A 15898-nucleotide genomic window follows, 5' to 3' on the forward strand; every position below is an offset into this window, starting at 1 on the left:
AACTTGTTTTGGTAGAACCGTTAAACCCATGATTTGTGATTGAGAGTTCTTAATCAATCGCATAGCTCTTGAAAGTCAGATAACCAATTCTAAACTTGTTTGGAAGCGTGGTAAATTGGTTTCAAGTGTGTAAGTATGAAAGAGGACTTACAAAGTAAGGATGTCGACACACTTTGAACACGTTCATTTATGCGTATCTTTTATTGTTCAAAGATATTCCTTAAAAGCTAAGAAGGAAGCAAATCCTAGGATCAAAATTAAATAAGTTAAGAATCTTTTAATTAAGGTTTTTAATTATATATGGAAAATAAGAATTAGTAATGTGCATTTTCTAGTTAAAGATTTTCCAAGGAGATTTTCGATCATTATTTTGGACAGAGCATTCTCAGGAATTATGAAAACCGAATATGGAAATTATCTTGAGAATATTTCGGTTTTGGAAATTCCTTGGTGTCCAAACTTCCTTGTCTATAAATACTTGAAGTTTGCATTTCTAGCAAACTAATCTTTCGTGACAGTAAACTCCCTCCGTTGTATTGTTACTGGTGAAGCCGCCTATTAAGAGAGGAGAGGAACCTAATTAGGCGAAATCTCTTACGGCTGCTCAATTTAAAGACTTCTTTGGGATTGGGAAGCTCTACCAGTACCGTTGGTGGGAAACTAGATAATTACAGTTTATCTTTTGTTTTCGATTGATTTGATTGACTAACGGTGGTTTAACTTTGATTGCACCTAGTTTGTTTATGCTTGAGAATCTTATCTTCAGATATAAGATTCACTCAAACTAGTTCGAAGTTTCGACAGGGATATTTAGACTGTTGTTAGTGTTAAAGACGATCTTGTGATAATCCATTGTTAACAGACTCCGTTCTGTGTGTGATTGATCACAAGAGATTCAAGTAGTTGTATGCAGTTGTTTATTGAAGATCTAAGAAGATTTGAAGATAAAGAAGAGATAAAAGATTTCTGACCTGGTTATATAAATCTTTGGTGTGCACAATACTTGTTTCGGTAAAAAGACGATCTCACTATAATCGGTTTATCCTTGTGGTAGATTGGATAGAATAGTTGAGTAGATCGGCATCAATACGGTTCCTTGGTATTAAAGGTATTGATTGCAAAATCTTATGATTACTTTGGGTAATTGGACATAAGATAGATCTAAGAACCTGACGAAGAAGTTTATGTTAAGATAAACAGAAGAGCCTTTGTCCGACTCATATCACTTGGTTGAAGAGAGTTGATACCAAACAGATTTGTTGTTCCTTTACTGTTTGGAATACGAACCAAAGGAATTGTTCCAAGTACGTGACTTATTCATAAGTTGGAGGCGTAGGAATACAAATGGAACTAGGTGAACTATAGGTTTAGTTGCTTGGTCTCAACTATACGAAGTTGGTTTATTTTGTATAGCGGCTTAATCCCGAGAGTATTCAATTCTGGACAAGGTCCCGGGGTTTTTCTGCATTTGCGGTTTTCCTCGTTAACAAAATCTTGCTGTGTCATTTACTTTATATTTCCGCATTATAATTGTTTTATTATAATTAAAGTAAATTACACAAACGTTAGTACCTATTTACTTGATAAGCAATCCCATTATGTTTGGTTAAGTATGAACCTTTGTATCAAGTAAACATACTTCGTTGTAGTATTGTCTCGATCTCGTATCCATAGACGATCACACGAAGTGTGAAAGAAATTTGTTGTATTGTCTCGACTCAGTCCATAGACAATCATTTTCAGAGAAAGGACTTATAGGAAGGAAAAGTTTTAGCTTGAGGTATATATTTGGGTACCCTCGCCTTTTCAGTCTACACCGAAGACTTAACTGGACGTTACTAACGCCAGTTAGGTAGACAATATATCTGTCATAAACCTTCATTAATTTTTGTCAAAAACCCTAGAACTTTTGTTTTCTCCGCCTATCTCTTTTCTCTTCTTTGTTCTTCGTCCAAAATTGAACAAAAGAGAAACTCAAATACAAGCAGTAATCAGTTTAATACTTAGGGTTTCGAGTGAAAATTTCTCTTTTTTCTTCGTCGTCTCTAAATCGGACAAAGAAAACCCCAAAATCAATAATCCTTTTCTTTTATTTCTTCGTCGTCCCTAAATCGAACGACACAGAAAACCTCAAAATCAATAATCAGTTCAATACATAGAGCTTCAATTGAAATCTTGGTTTGAATATTTTACACCCAGCCTAAATTTAATACTTGGGATTCAATTGAAACTCGGTAACCCTGTTTGTGAAAATTCCAGTGGTTTGAAGATTTGTTCTATTTGGTAAAAGGTTGGCAAAATCATTTGGATCCCCCTGTTCTCTTTGGATCTCTTAATTTCTTATTATGAACTATTATTTTTTGTGATTCAGTGATATTTTTGTGATGTTAGCTCACTGTTGAGTTGATTGTTAAGAGAGGCAGAGAACATATCGCTTGATCCTAGTAATGTTACTTATAGGTAAAATCATTTAATTTATGCCATCAATTTTGGATTTTTTACTCTTAATTCTTTTATGCCATCAATTTTGGATTTTTTGTCTTAATTTTGTGTTTTAATATATTTTGATTGTTTGAAGAAATTATATATACAATTTTGCATTCTGTTTAGATTTTGACCAAGTTTAATCTTAAATTCCTTGGTATATCAACATTATTTTAAATTTATCATTTGCTTCAATTTTGTAGGGATTTGGTGTTAATATGGAGCAAAGATTTTTTGCTAGATGGACCACCGGACAACCAACTTCACTATGGACACTTGCATGACGTCTTATACCTGGGATTGAAATGTTTTTGCAAATGTTAGAAATTTGAGCAATACAACTAAAGAAAGGACTGAGGATCGGAAAGCTTGGGCAAGCAACATACATCGGCACATGCATTGTATTCTCTCACACAGGTAGTTGCATGATTGCAGGTACGATGTTGCTATGAACATAAATAATCGAGGTCCTTTTCGACTTATGACCTTGGCAACAAGGTGCAAGAAACTTCAACTGTTTTTGCAAGTATCAATTGGTAAGAATACAAGTTAACAATCAAAACAAACTTAATACACAATTTTATTTTATAATTCGTGTATTTTAGAGTTTATAATATGATTTACTAATATGGATGTCGTTGACAGCCTATGTTAACGGACAAAGACAAGGTAGAATCTTGGAAAAACTATTTTCTATCGGGTATAACATAGCAAGGGAACAACTCTAATTTGATACGCATGCAAGAGATCCACCCTTGCTAGATATTGAAGCTGAAATGAAGTTGGCTTTGGATTCAAAAGAGACTTTCCAAGAAAATTTAGTATCTCAAAAAATGAAAGATTTTGGTTTACAAAGGTAATACGGGTTATCTTTTCCGCTTCTCTATTTACAATATTTCATTTCGATATATGAATATTTATATTTATATATCTGAAAGGTAACCTGTTTTCATGGTGTAATTTTTTTGTTTTTCTCTTGCTCAGTTCAATTTAGTAATTCATATAAATATTTATGGTTGGTTATTTGGGTTGCAAGAAAAATCATTTGTTGTTTTATATGAAATTAGTATCTGATAGCATGCTTTTAGCTTTTAGACTCATATGGTGATTGCAAAAGAGTCGAGCGGTAGTCTCATTACTGTGATATTGTTAATATTTAATCGTTACCAATTAGAGCAATAGAGATCACAAGAGTTTCCGCAGTGCACTTGAGTTTTATTAAGGCCAATCATAAGGGTCGAGCGGTAGTCTCATTAACGTGTTATTGTTAATATGTTACTTATTTTCTTGCAACCCATATAATTGTTTTCTGATATGCCACTTAATTTCCTAAGAGTTTCCGCAGTGCAGTTGAGTTTTATTAAGGCCAGTCACCTTTTTCTCTTTTTCTGTAAATAGAGATAAAAAAGAATTCAGAAGAGATTTATGAAATTGGACCAGATAGATGACATCAACTCACAGTTTGGCGTATTAAACAAAATTACACAAACTGGAGAGATAAAGAGGGTCTAGATTTCACACTTAATTTTGGAGGTCCAAATGCAGTTTTCAGTATGCTCGCAGAGGCTTAAGATTTACTATATAGACTCTCAGAGTGGACTTGCTACCAGTGATTTACTCTGTAGACTCTCAGTGAGGGGTATGAGAACCTGACAATTATATACTCAAGCCGTTAAGCTCGGACAATACATAACTTCATAGGTTTAATGTCAATGATCACCATGGTTTGTTGTCTAATGGCAAGTTCATTATGTATGATGCAATAATATACTTGGATGTGAATGCAGTACTTTTTTTACTTTAGATAGTGCAAAGCATTTGGTTGCAGCAATTGCTAATTCGAACATCATTAGATTTGGTTCATTAAATCAAATTGAGGGCCCAATATTCTTTAGAAATGAATAAGTGAAGTTATTTCAGATAAGCTTCTTCGGAAAGTTGATTTATTGATGCACCTGGTATTCTCATTCCAGCTGCTCTTTAGTTTTTATTATCAGGTTATTTTCCTTGCTAATTAACTTTTTGGGGGAGAAGGTGATAGTAGGGATAGTAGTCAAAAGCCAGAAAAACTTGGAGCTTTCCTTGCATATGTAAACAACAATTAATGACAGTAGTCACATTGTTCGTGTTTCTGCCCGGTATTAATGTTCCCTCTGAAGTCCTCACTGGGTAACTCCCATAAGTTCTTATGTAGATTTCTGCTTCTTATTCTACTTCGTTTAAACTAACATTTCATGTTTAGGTTACAACCAGCCATATTCACTGGGGATACGGAAAGAGTGGTTTTGCAGCAGCGGCGGCATCTGGTGTCAGTGGTTCTAATTTGGTATAGATCCAAACTTAGATCCAGAACTTGCTCTTGCTTTTAGAGTTTGTATGGTAGAAGAGAGAGCATGACAAGAAGTTGTTGCTAAGAAGACAGCAGGAGGAGTTGCTAAACAAAGACTAGAATGGTCAAATTTACAAATAATCAAATGGTTAGTCATTTTTTCTAATAGCAAGATCCGTCATTGTTTTTTCCACAACTTGTACTCTGTTGGTTTTGCATGTAGGCTGTAAATGCCTTCATATACATGCATTCGGTCATATGTGACACATAACAAAAATTAAATGACTATATATACTTGCTTAAAACACTCAAACTGAGTGTGTGTGTTGATTTGATTATATTTGATTTATAGGCGCTTCTAAAGTATAGTGCAATTTTTTTTTAACATGACTGCACTTAATAAGGATAATTTGGTCTAACTAAATTAATAATATACATTGAATAGGTCTGAGTTAGCGGGTAAAAAAAACAGTTGAATTGTCATACTAAGTGTGGCACTCTTATGATCTGTTTTATGCTATATACATGGTGTTGTGGGTTCCTTACTACTGGAGATGAGCCTTTGTTCAACCTAATTTATCAATTAGTTCAACAGCTATATGTTTAGGGTGCCTTACATGAGCTTGCCTTGACTACGTTTATTTAGTCCTTAAATTTGTAAAGTCATCAGGTATGATTTCGGTTGTTCATTTGCCGGTGAAGGTTTATCTCTTTTTTGATATATTGATGTTAAACTGAAGACACAAGAACTTACAGCCTATATGGATAATGGGTACATCCTTGTTAAAATAAGGATGTTAAAATCCCGATACTGATAATGATAGATTTTAGCACCATTGGGGAGAGGCCTAGCCGAGCCACACCAAATCAAAAATGCACGACGGGGCGAGGCGAAGCCACATCACACTGTCGTCTCGTATGACCGCTATGACGAGGAGAGGGTGTCCCTTATCCCATTCCGTGTTAGTATTTAGTACTAGTTAGTACTAGTCTTATTGGTAGTAATTAACTGGGTAATGGGTGTCCTTATCAATTGTAAGGGATGGGTTAGATTTAGCCATGTGTTAGCATTGTAACCGTTGGATCTATTCAGTAGAGTCGAGCCTTATAAGCTCAGAGTCTGTAATGAAACTCTAATGAAAATATTAATCTAAATAGTCGTTCAATCGATTTCATGGCTGGTTCTTCTGAACTAGATGGCTCATATCTTCGGATCGGAGAGGTTACAGTTATTATTGATGGAAACCCTGTTGTTGTACGTCCAGGTACACAACAAATTGGTATCAGAATTGTTTCGATATAGGGATTATTGGTATAGAGTTAGGGCAAAAAATGAAGCATATGACCATTTCGTTGATCTGCAGACACAATATAGAGATTTTTTCAACGATATATATTCCCTGTGTGGAAATTATCAGCTTTGGAGATTACAGAATGAAATCTCGTTCGCCAGGGTCAGTTGGGAATCCATTAAAGTACCACCATTCTAAGAACAATTCGTTAATAAAGCTTGGATTACGAGAGCTACGAAGAAGGAGGAAGAGGTCCTCATTTTCGATTCGGTGCCTAAATTGGGTCAAGACTCTTTAACAGTGGAAGAAGCTAAGGTTACTGAAGAAATAATGACTGAAGAGACAGTTGTAGCCGAAGAATTGATTGTTGATTCTGATGAGTTGACTCCATCATTTTTCGTTGAAGAAAAAGAAGATTCAACCACTGCCGTAGTCAATTCAATTCCTTCCCCTATCATTGACATCAGTGATTCTTCTGCTTTAGAGTTACTTTCTTCTCTCAATATAATTCCACCCTATTTTTTTCATGCGAAGAATAATATGTCCGTTGATGAGAATTCTCAGTATGAGAAAATGGTGAGAACTGATGTTATTGAAGTCCTCAGCAAATTTCTAGGTATGGCTTGTTTCCATTTCAAACTTGATGATTCTCGCTTGTTATCTGATCGTGGTAAATGTGCTGGTATATTGATTACTCAATTACTTTTTAGCTTTGGGTATAAATCAGATTTTTCATCTGTGCACTCATTTCAATTTTTATGTGTTAATGATTCCAAATTTTATGATGAGAGGAAGTTGTTTGTTCATATAGCTAAGAGAAATAGAATTTTGATTCTCATATGGACTAGGGTATAGGAACCTGAAATGGTGCAGGAATTCTTGGGTACACTGCGTGATAGTGTTTTGTGGATCTGGAATGATGGTGGTTTTTGTTTCTATCCTTGTTTTGTTTACACTTGTTTAGTATTTGATCGTGGCAAGAAAATTGAGCTTATTCGGGGAACTACTCATTCTGTAGCTAATTCTGAATTATGTGTTGGTAGTTCTTGTTCATTGATACTCAATGGATGTTACAATTCATGGGGTATAGACAATATTTCTTTACTCTTTGAGTTAACGCTGTACGGTTGCAAGTTGTGTGAGAAAATGTGGCATCCTGGTAAACCTCCCTGGTCTTGGTTGGTACTTCAAGTGACAGGTCATCATGCAGCTGGTACTGCGAGGGACTTATTCGATCAACTACATCATAGTAGTAGATACAGTTTCTGTGATCCTCTACTATTACAGTTGGGAGGTGGTTTACAAACATCCTTGCATATTTGTGTTGCTACTAAGCAATATAATGTTGAATCACAGATTATTTGCAAGAGACTTACCTGTAAGTTTGTGATTTGCGCTCTTCGTTCCAGCAAGATAGGTGATGCGTATTTGCAGCAGAAGATGAGATTATGTATGTTTAATCTCAGTTTGTGGAGTATAGCAAGTGATGGTGTTTTCACTTGGTTTTTCACTTCGCAACCAGAAGAACCTAGCTCTACAGTCTGTGGTAGTGATGAATGTTGTTCTAGCTGGAAAAAGTCTCTTGTTGAGGGGGGTGAAAATCACAGATGTAGTACAGCCTTGTTCCAAGGTTGTTGAGCAGCTTATAGGATCATCTAATCTCGAGCAACACATTAAGTGGCAGTTACATGTTGTAACAGTTCCGAGCTACATTTTAGCAACAACTACATGAAGTGCTCTAGAAACATTACAAGCAAGCTTATTGATAACTTCCAAGATGTTGCAGATTGCATCCACAGAGCATTATTCTGCAGTAACTGTGGTCTGGGGTTTGACAGTTCATTTCGGCACTGGGATGGACTGTGATGTAGAAGGCACGCTGTTAAAAAGTTATGTCAGGATTTTCAGAATGAGTCTCTTTCCACACTCTCCTTCACATGCGTCTGGGGTCTATGAAAATCTTGGTTTTCTGGAGGAAATTAAAATGATTCTTAAACTGTTGTTGTGGGTAGAGTACTTAATCTGGAAATTCAAGTTGTTTTCAAATGCTTTATGGAGTACTGATGCGGCAGTTCATTTCTCAGTTCATGCCATTGTTATAGCTCAAATTTATCCCTCACGAACCAGTTAGTATCCTCATTGGTATTACCAGCATCTGCCGGGATTTGTTTGTCATAGTTTACCTAATGCTGCACCAGTCTTCTCTGGCGAATGGTTAAAAGTCAGCACGGGTATACATGAACATCGAGAGGGTGTGATACTTCAGATTCTAAATGTGTGGTTGTTGATGGGGTATTCGAAGTGTAAATTCAGATTGGTTACATCTGGATTGTGGAGTATTAGAATTTTCTATATGAGTTTGTTTTTCTTGCCTTCATATCTTCATGGTACATGGTACCGCGTTATCACCAGATTTTTCAAACCGGTTACCCCAATTGCTTAAAGTGGACAGTTCGGCAGCCAAAGTTGTTGGACTTCCTGATTATACCTCTATGTTGATGCTTACAATTTCCAGAAGTTGCTTTCGACTATGCAGAATTTATCACATGATTGGCAACTTGGATACGACATGTTACCAGTAATAGTTGTTGCCTATCTCTTTTTTCTCAAGTTTGCTCGCTGGATATATGCTAGAGGAAAGATGTTAGCTTATCCGGGCGTCTCCAATTCAGCTGGTGCCTTTCTAGAGTTCCATGATTTTTCTAATGTGACACGACGTCACTATCTTCAGTTGGAATTTTCTGATGTTAATGTGGTCCTAGCCACGAGTCCTGATGGTAGTGTTACTTTTATCCATGTTTATCAAGCTGCGACTTGTGAAGATTATGCACATGTTTACTGTTTGGAACCTGACATAAAAAAGATCAGTTTGCTGAGGGGATTTCGGTGTTGCACTACTACCCTGTGTTGCCACCTTATGTCGTATAACCGCTATGAAGAGGAGAGGGCTTGGCAACTCAGTTCTCATCCTTGAGGACAAGGATGTTTTCAAGGAGTGGGGAATGTCGTATGACCGCTATGACGAGGAGAGGGTATCCCTTATCCCATTCCGTGTTAGTATTTAGTACCAGTCTTATTGGTGGTAATTAACTGGGTAATGGGTGTCCTTATAAATTGTAAGGGATGGGTTAGATTTATCCATGTGTTAGCATTGTGACCGTTGGATCTATTCAGTAGAGTCGAGCCTTATAAGCTCAGAGTCTATAATGAAACTCTTATGAAAATATTAATCTAAATAGTCGTTCAATCGATTTCATGGCTGGTTCTTCTGAACTAGATGGCTCAGATCTTCGGATCGGAGAGGTTACAGTTATTATTGATGGAAACCCTGTTGTACTTTCAGGTACACAACACACACTAAACCAAAATATGGTTAAAACAAAAAACATATGGTGGATGGGTTTCGGGTCTGCCCGGTGCATAGCACGGGCATAAAATCTAGTTTATTGTTTATGGCGATTGGGAATGTTTCAAATTGTTTAAATAGAATTTTCAGAAATTACTGAATATTGGGGTAGGTACACATACCCTAGTGGTCTGAGTTCCCGAATATGGTAGGTACGCATACCCAGTCCGCGTACTCTAAGATTATGATTTCATGAATGAGATGGAGGTACACATACAAAGTACGCGTATCCTTAGGATTTGAGTATTGTGAATGGATGAGGGTACGCGTGCCCCAACAACCTGGGTTCATGGACATGTTTATAGGTATGCGTACCCCTAGACCTACCTACCCAGTATCGAACTAAGCAGATGCCCATAAACTATTTTCACAAATAAGTTTGGCATTGCATTGCTACAAGTCTCATAAACACTTATAAGACAACCTTGTTCGCTAAATCACTTTATGTTTTTCAATCATGGTTTAAGTCTTGAGTGTTAATGAACACGATTTATGCTTGTTTTTATAAGACATATTTGCCACGAACTATCATTTTACAAGGTTCCGTAACACTAGGCCATAGTGTATATTCTTTTGTGTAATTTCAAGGAGAATTTCTCACATGATTGTATGAATTCCTAATAAGATTTTCATCTAAACTAAGAAAATATTTTCCTGAATCTCAAGTTATCTTAGCTTGAATTTAAAGCTACATAGAGCCTTGAAAATATATAAATAGAGATATTCATGCAGCATGACTTCGTAATCACAGTCAGTTTTGTGCCCAAGATGCTTGTTATAGTCGTATTATATTAACCTAGTTTTTCTCCGAGAAACATAATTAGGTTACGCCTTAAAGACTTTACTTAGGGGTTTGTGATAAACACATTTTTGTGTCTAAATTGTTAGTGCTCGATTTTGTGCATGTATATGGTGTTTTGTGTGTGTAGGTGTTTTTGGGAAATAAACAAGTGTGGAAAAATTGGCTCGAAAAGTATTAAAGGCACCTGAAAAATTACTAAAGGCACCCCAGAATAAATGCTAAAAGGTCCCCCAGTCTGGATAGGGGGACTCCACTTTGTTCACCACTTCAAACATGATTTTTGGCGGAAAAAGAACCAACCAGCAGCGAGATTTTCTGGGCAGATTTTGATTGAGTTTTAACCAGAGACTTTCTTGGATTTGGATTGATATGGGCTTGTTGCATTAAAACAGGCTTGGTAACATACTTTGATTCGAAGAAAATGGAGTTTTCCACGTAGATTTCTGAAAACAAGGAGGAGAGAGAGTTTCTCGGGTTTAGTTTGTTTGAAATATGGAAGTTACATGGGGAAAGTTAACAGAGAATATATTCTCTTTAAGATTTAGTTTTTATCTTTGGGAGCAATTAGATGATCTAAAGACGGGTAAGAGATAAACAAAGAATAAAAAGTCTATAACTTTTGGAAAAAGAAAAAAAATACATATTTCGTGGAGATTTAATTGATTTGTGGTGTGTATATAGGTCGTATAGAGTCACATAAGCTAATACAGAGTGATTGGAGAGCCAGTAAGGAGCTCAGAAGCGAAGAAATTGAAGTTGCTGAGAATATTTCTGCTGCTGCTGCAGCGAAGAACATTTGACACAGCAGAACTGCCGCATACCGTCGTTCATCGGTTATCTTATTTTTTTCTGTAACAGTTCAACTTTGCTTTATTGAATTTTCTTATTTTTTCATCTTTAAACACTTTTTTAGCCATGTTTCTCTCTTTTAAGAGTGTTTTAAGCATGATGAGTTAAACTACATCACCGGGACAATGGAGGAAGACATTTTTCACAATTGAATGGTAAATATATTTGATTTTTTTGACTGTTTGCATTATTCTTAATTGATTTATGATTTTCATCAATTAATTGTGATTTTGTTTGATGATGTATGCTTAGACTTAGGCTTTTAATACATCATGCTTATATTTTGCAATTAATATTTTATAAATTTACTTTTGGCAAATAAATAGAGTCCATAAAAGAATAATTAAGAATCGTTATATGAACCAATTGAATTCGGCTAATGGTGGAATCCTGAGTTTCAGTTTCTCCCAATATCGTTATCATCTTTTACATATTTTCAAGTTTAAATTAAAATTAGGTTTAAAATAAATCTTCACAAGTATGAGTGAACGAATCCTTTTTACCACTTTTCTACAACAATTAAAATCACATACATTCGTGAAGCCAGGTCCAACTATCTTTTACCTGATAGTTCGTGTATCCTAATCTTGTTCTTATTGATCTTCGAGGTTCTTGTTATCTCATATCAGGAATGAGATAGATAGAAATCGCAAAGTTCTTTTCTTCTCAGACTTTGTGATTCCTCAAGATAGATATCTAAAACTCTTATTTATTGATTTGTTTGGATTGTTCTTGAGAGGTGGTTGGTAATTTAAGATTCTCAGCTAACTGAGTGTAAGTGTTCCGGATTCGTGAGGTTTTCTAGACTTTGTCTATTGCAAACATATTCCAAACCTGGATCCAAAAATCAAAAGGGAAATTAAACAGGCTTATTTGTTAAAGCCAGATTGGTACCAAAAGTGTTCACTTAGGTTGAAGCAAGTCTTAGGTTGTAAAGGATGCCAGTTAAGGGAATCAGTTACGTAGAACCTTGCGAGGTTCAATAGATGTAATGAGAGAGACTACAACCGAATTGCTTGGAGGGTTAATTTGGTCTCAACTACATTCATGTTCGAAGTCTGATAGTAGGCTAGTGTCTGTAGCGTCTTAATGCAGTTTGGTGTTCATAGATGGATGAAGTCTCGGGGTTTTTCTGCAAGTGCAGTTTTCCTCGTTAACAAAACTTACGGGGTCTTATTTATCCTTTTCCAGATTATATTGTTTTACCTTTATAGTTGGAATAACATAAGTAGTGTGCAACCAGTCTAGCTAGTTTAAGTCCTTATTAACTGTGATCAATAAAGAGACATATCTTTAAAGATATATTACACGTTTCATACTTGTCAAAATTCAGATCATCTTGATTTGGATACGACTAGATTGATTTTGGATATTGATTTTTGAGATCGTCCAAGAACTCTTCTATACAATCGGATTCATGGACTTCTTAGTGTAGACACATTGATTGTGGGAAGAGATAATAAAAAACTCTCTCTCTCTCTCTCTCTCTCTATATATATATATATATTGTACAGGTTGTCGAACGAAAAAGTTGAAGGAGTAGAGATATATCCAAATAGTTATCATTCAGAGATAGCTTCTTAATGTTCAAATATTTATAAAATATGGCTTTTAACCTGATTAGTAAAATCTTTGATAAAATTTTGGAGAGGCTTGACTGGCTGACCTGAGAATTTGCTGAATTGCTCTATGATGTCAGCAAGGTACTTAGCTTCTGTGTTATTTCCTTAGAGAATACCAGGAAACCTTGTGCAAAAAAACAAATGAAACACATCTGGATAATGCATGTTAATTAACCTCAATGTTGTGAATCTGTTTACTTTGTTTAGCTTGCAACAAAGCTCTAAAAAATGATTTCATGCAAAAAATAAATATGTAAGAGCAAAGTGCAATCTTTAGCTTATCTCCATGATTATTTTAGTAACAAATTAGATAATTGGAAATCTAAATTTTTGAATCCCGACTGAAGTATCTTAATTAAGTCTTAGGTAGATTAGCAACACATCATATGGAATTGCTTCCACTTCCTAAGGTGCTCACTGACCGAATGGACAACATCCAAATGATATTCTGGTGAAATAAAAGTGAGAACAATAAAAAAAATTACCTTAGAAGATGACAAAATATTTCTCAAACCTAAAGTGCTAGGTGGCATAAATATCAAGAAAAAAAGATATTTTGAACAAATCCATTCTTACTAAAGAAACCCAATTCCTTATTACCAAAGAAACTTGACTAAAAAAAGAGGGGGTATGCAAGATCTGTGCCAGAGTACCAAAGGATCAATCCACACAAAAATTTAGTGTGATCTTTTTGGATAGAGATGGGTAAGAAGGCTAGCTTGGGATAGATTCCATCATAAAAATTAATCTGGGGAGATATATGGTTTTCAACATTATTAAATTTTACTCTAAGTACCCAATTTGCGTTTACTAATATCTTTCAGATGCTTGCTACTTTATTTGATAAAAAAAAAGTTAAGAAAATCTTAAAAGCTAAAATTTCTCTGACAGGAACAGATCACTTAAGATGGCAACCACATTATAATGGAACTTTTATTGCGAAATTTTCTTACAAGCAATCCAAAAAGTATCAATAGGGAAAATTGGATCAGTCACCAATCCCCAGTTCTGTGGAAATGTTTATGGAATACTAAATTTCCTATCAGTATCCTGCATTTTGTATTGAAATGCATATAGAATTGTCTCTCACCGGAGATAGACTTTTTAGGTATTGTTCTGGTACCAACACCCAATATCCCTTTTGTGATAGGGGTATTGATAACATGCAACACATATTTGTTAACTATAGCTTTGCTAAGTGCGTCTGGAATGGGGTTGATGCTTCTATGGGTCAGGAAATTGAAGATGCTAATATTAGGAAATGACTCATATCTATATTCAAGATTAACAATGCCGACATACATACTAATAAAATGTTAAGTTGGTAAGTTTTATCTTGTGGAAACTATGGAAATGTAGATGCTTGCATATATTTGAGAATGTCAAGGTCACATCTAACTAGGTGGTGCATTTTTCTTTACTAGGAAATATAACAATTTATAGATGTAAAAATAGTTATATAGATGAGAATAATTGAGAACAATAAGGGTCATATTCTCCTGTTACATCATGGTTTTTACTATATTTGGTGATTTTATCAACATAGCCATTAAAATATTTACTTAGATACTCCATTTTTGTAAAACTAAAATTGATAAATAAGTTCTGACAATTATTAAGAATACATATACTTAACCAGCTAGTCTGTTTGAGCTTTTATTCAGAGAAAAGTAATGTTATGTGCATCACTTCTGATGCAGATGTTAAGAAGTCTTTTTGAACTGGCTCATTTGATTATTTCTAAAAATGCCAGACTTTAAACCTCATTCGAAGATCTGGTTAAGCCTCAGACTGTTCTTCAACCTTGATAATTATCTGAAATATCCATTACACAATTTCAATCCCAGATTTCTTAGTAATTGTATCCACTTTTTGTAAAATAGGGGTAAAGTCAATGTTAAATGGACGAACTAGGGTAACTCTAAATTGTCTTTTCCAACTACGGGTAAAGTCAAAATTCCCTTAATCATATTGTATATTTATTAGCTAAGTATGGTAAAATTATGTCTGTTGTGGTTGAAGAATATGGTCTGCAAACTTACTCGTGCTTCAAAAAAAGAATAAGAAAAAAAAGTTTTTCATGTTTCTCATCCACATGAATTCCCATCCCCAACAATCATATGCACCACTTATAGATCCTAAATATCATCCTTTGACATTTTATTTGAACCCACTAATAAAATTACCTAACAACAAATCAGTTAATATCGTAATAATAGAATTATCGAACAAAATCAATCAAAAGAAAGAAAATAAAAACATCAAAGTTACAAATCACTTCTTCTTCTCCACCACGACCACTACCTTTTATGTTCCATCTCCACAATCCACCGCTTCCTTCAATCCTCGTTTCTTTAATTGTTTCTTCTAGTTGCTTTACATATTGGGCCGACTGGCTTTACATTGACTGATTACAGTTTCAACGACTACATTAAAAAAATTCAATTTAGTTTATGGATGAACTGGTCGTTTATCAACGATCGGCTGTTAACATTTGTGATCGTTCATCAACTATATTTGTTATAGACTTGCAGACGTCCGGTTTTGGTTGTAGTGGTCTAAAATCTAATGATGGCACCACAACAAATACCTTTTGTTTTGATGTACATGCAGGGTTAGTCGGTGGTCAAATTTAGAGTTTTGGTGAAATTCTAACTTCAGTAAACTTGTTCCTTTAGGAACTTAGGGGCCAAGTTAGGAAAACTTGTTTCCAAAGTAAAGTTTTTTTAAGGGCCAGGTTTGTTTCTCCATATAAGAGATTAACATTAGAAGTGTGGAGAGAATCCAACCTAGAAGAATGATAAATCCTTGTGCTTAGGTTTTAGGTTTATTTGTTGGGAGGGTTGAGTGCTACCATGAAGATCAATATCGGTGTAAGAGAAAAAATTGTAGAAAAAGGATTTTGATGTTCTAGTGTTTAGGGTTTACGATTTTTCCCTAATTACTAGGTATTGTGAAGAAGCTGTAGAAAAGAATACATGAGGCTGGTTTGAAGAATGGTTTAGAGAGTTGGTTTCCATGGTTCCTTCAGTGATGTTATGTCTTGTTAACTTTTTGGATCTTGTCTTGGGTTGTGAAAAGAGCATGTACTGGTCTTTGATTATAATAGTTTTT

The 15898-nt window shown here is 35.1% G+C and overlaps 1 long non-coding RNA gene across 1 annotated transcript; it reads left to right on the forward strand.

Annotated features, from left to right (window-relative positions):
• Nucleotides 1-1909: 1909 nt before the first annotated feature.
• LOC113307821 lies at nt 1910-5122 on the forward strand. Its single transcript, XR_003339346.1, has 4 exons — nt 1910-2460; nt 2688-3020; nt 3130-3340; nt 4727-5122. It is a non-coding gene; the product is annotated as an uncharacterized LOC113307821 (long non-coding RNA).
• The last annotated feature ends 10776 nt before the right edge of the window (nt 5123-15898 follow it).

Source organism: Papaver somniferum, chromosome 9 (assembly GCF_003573695.1).
Source record: "Papaver somniferum cultivar HN1 chromosome 9, ASM357369v1, whole genome shotgun sequence".
NCBI lineage: Eukaryota > Viridiplantae > Streptophyta > Magnoliopsida > Ranunculales > Papaveraceae > Papaver > Papaver somniferum.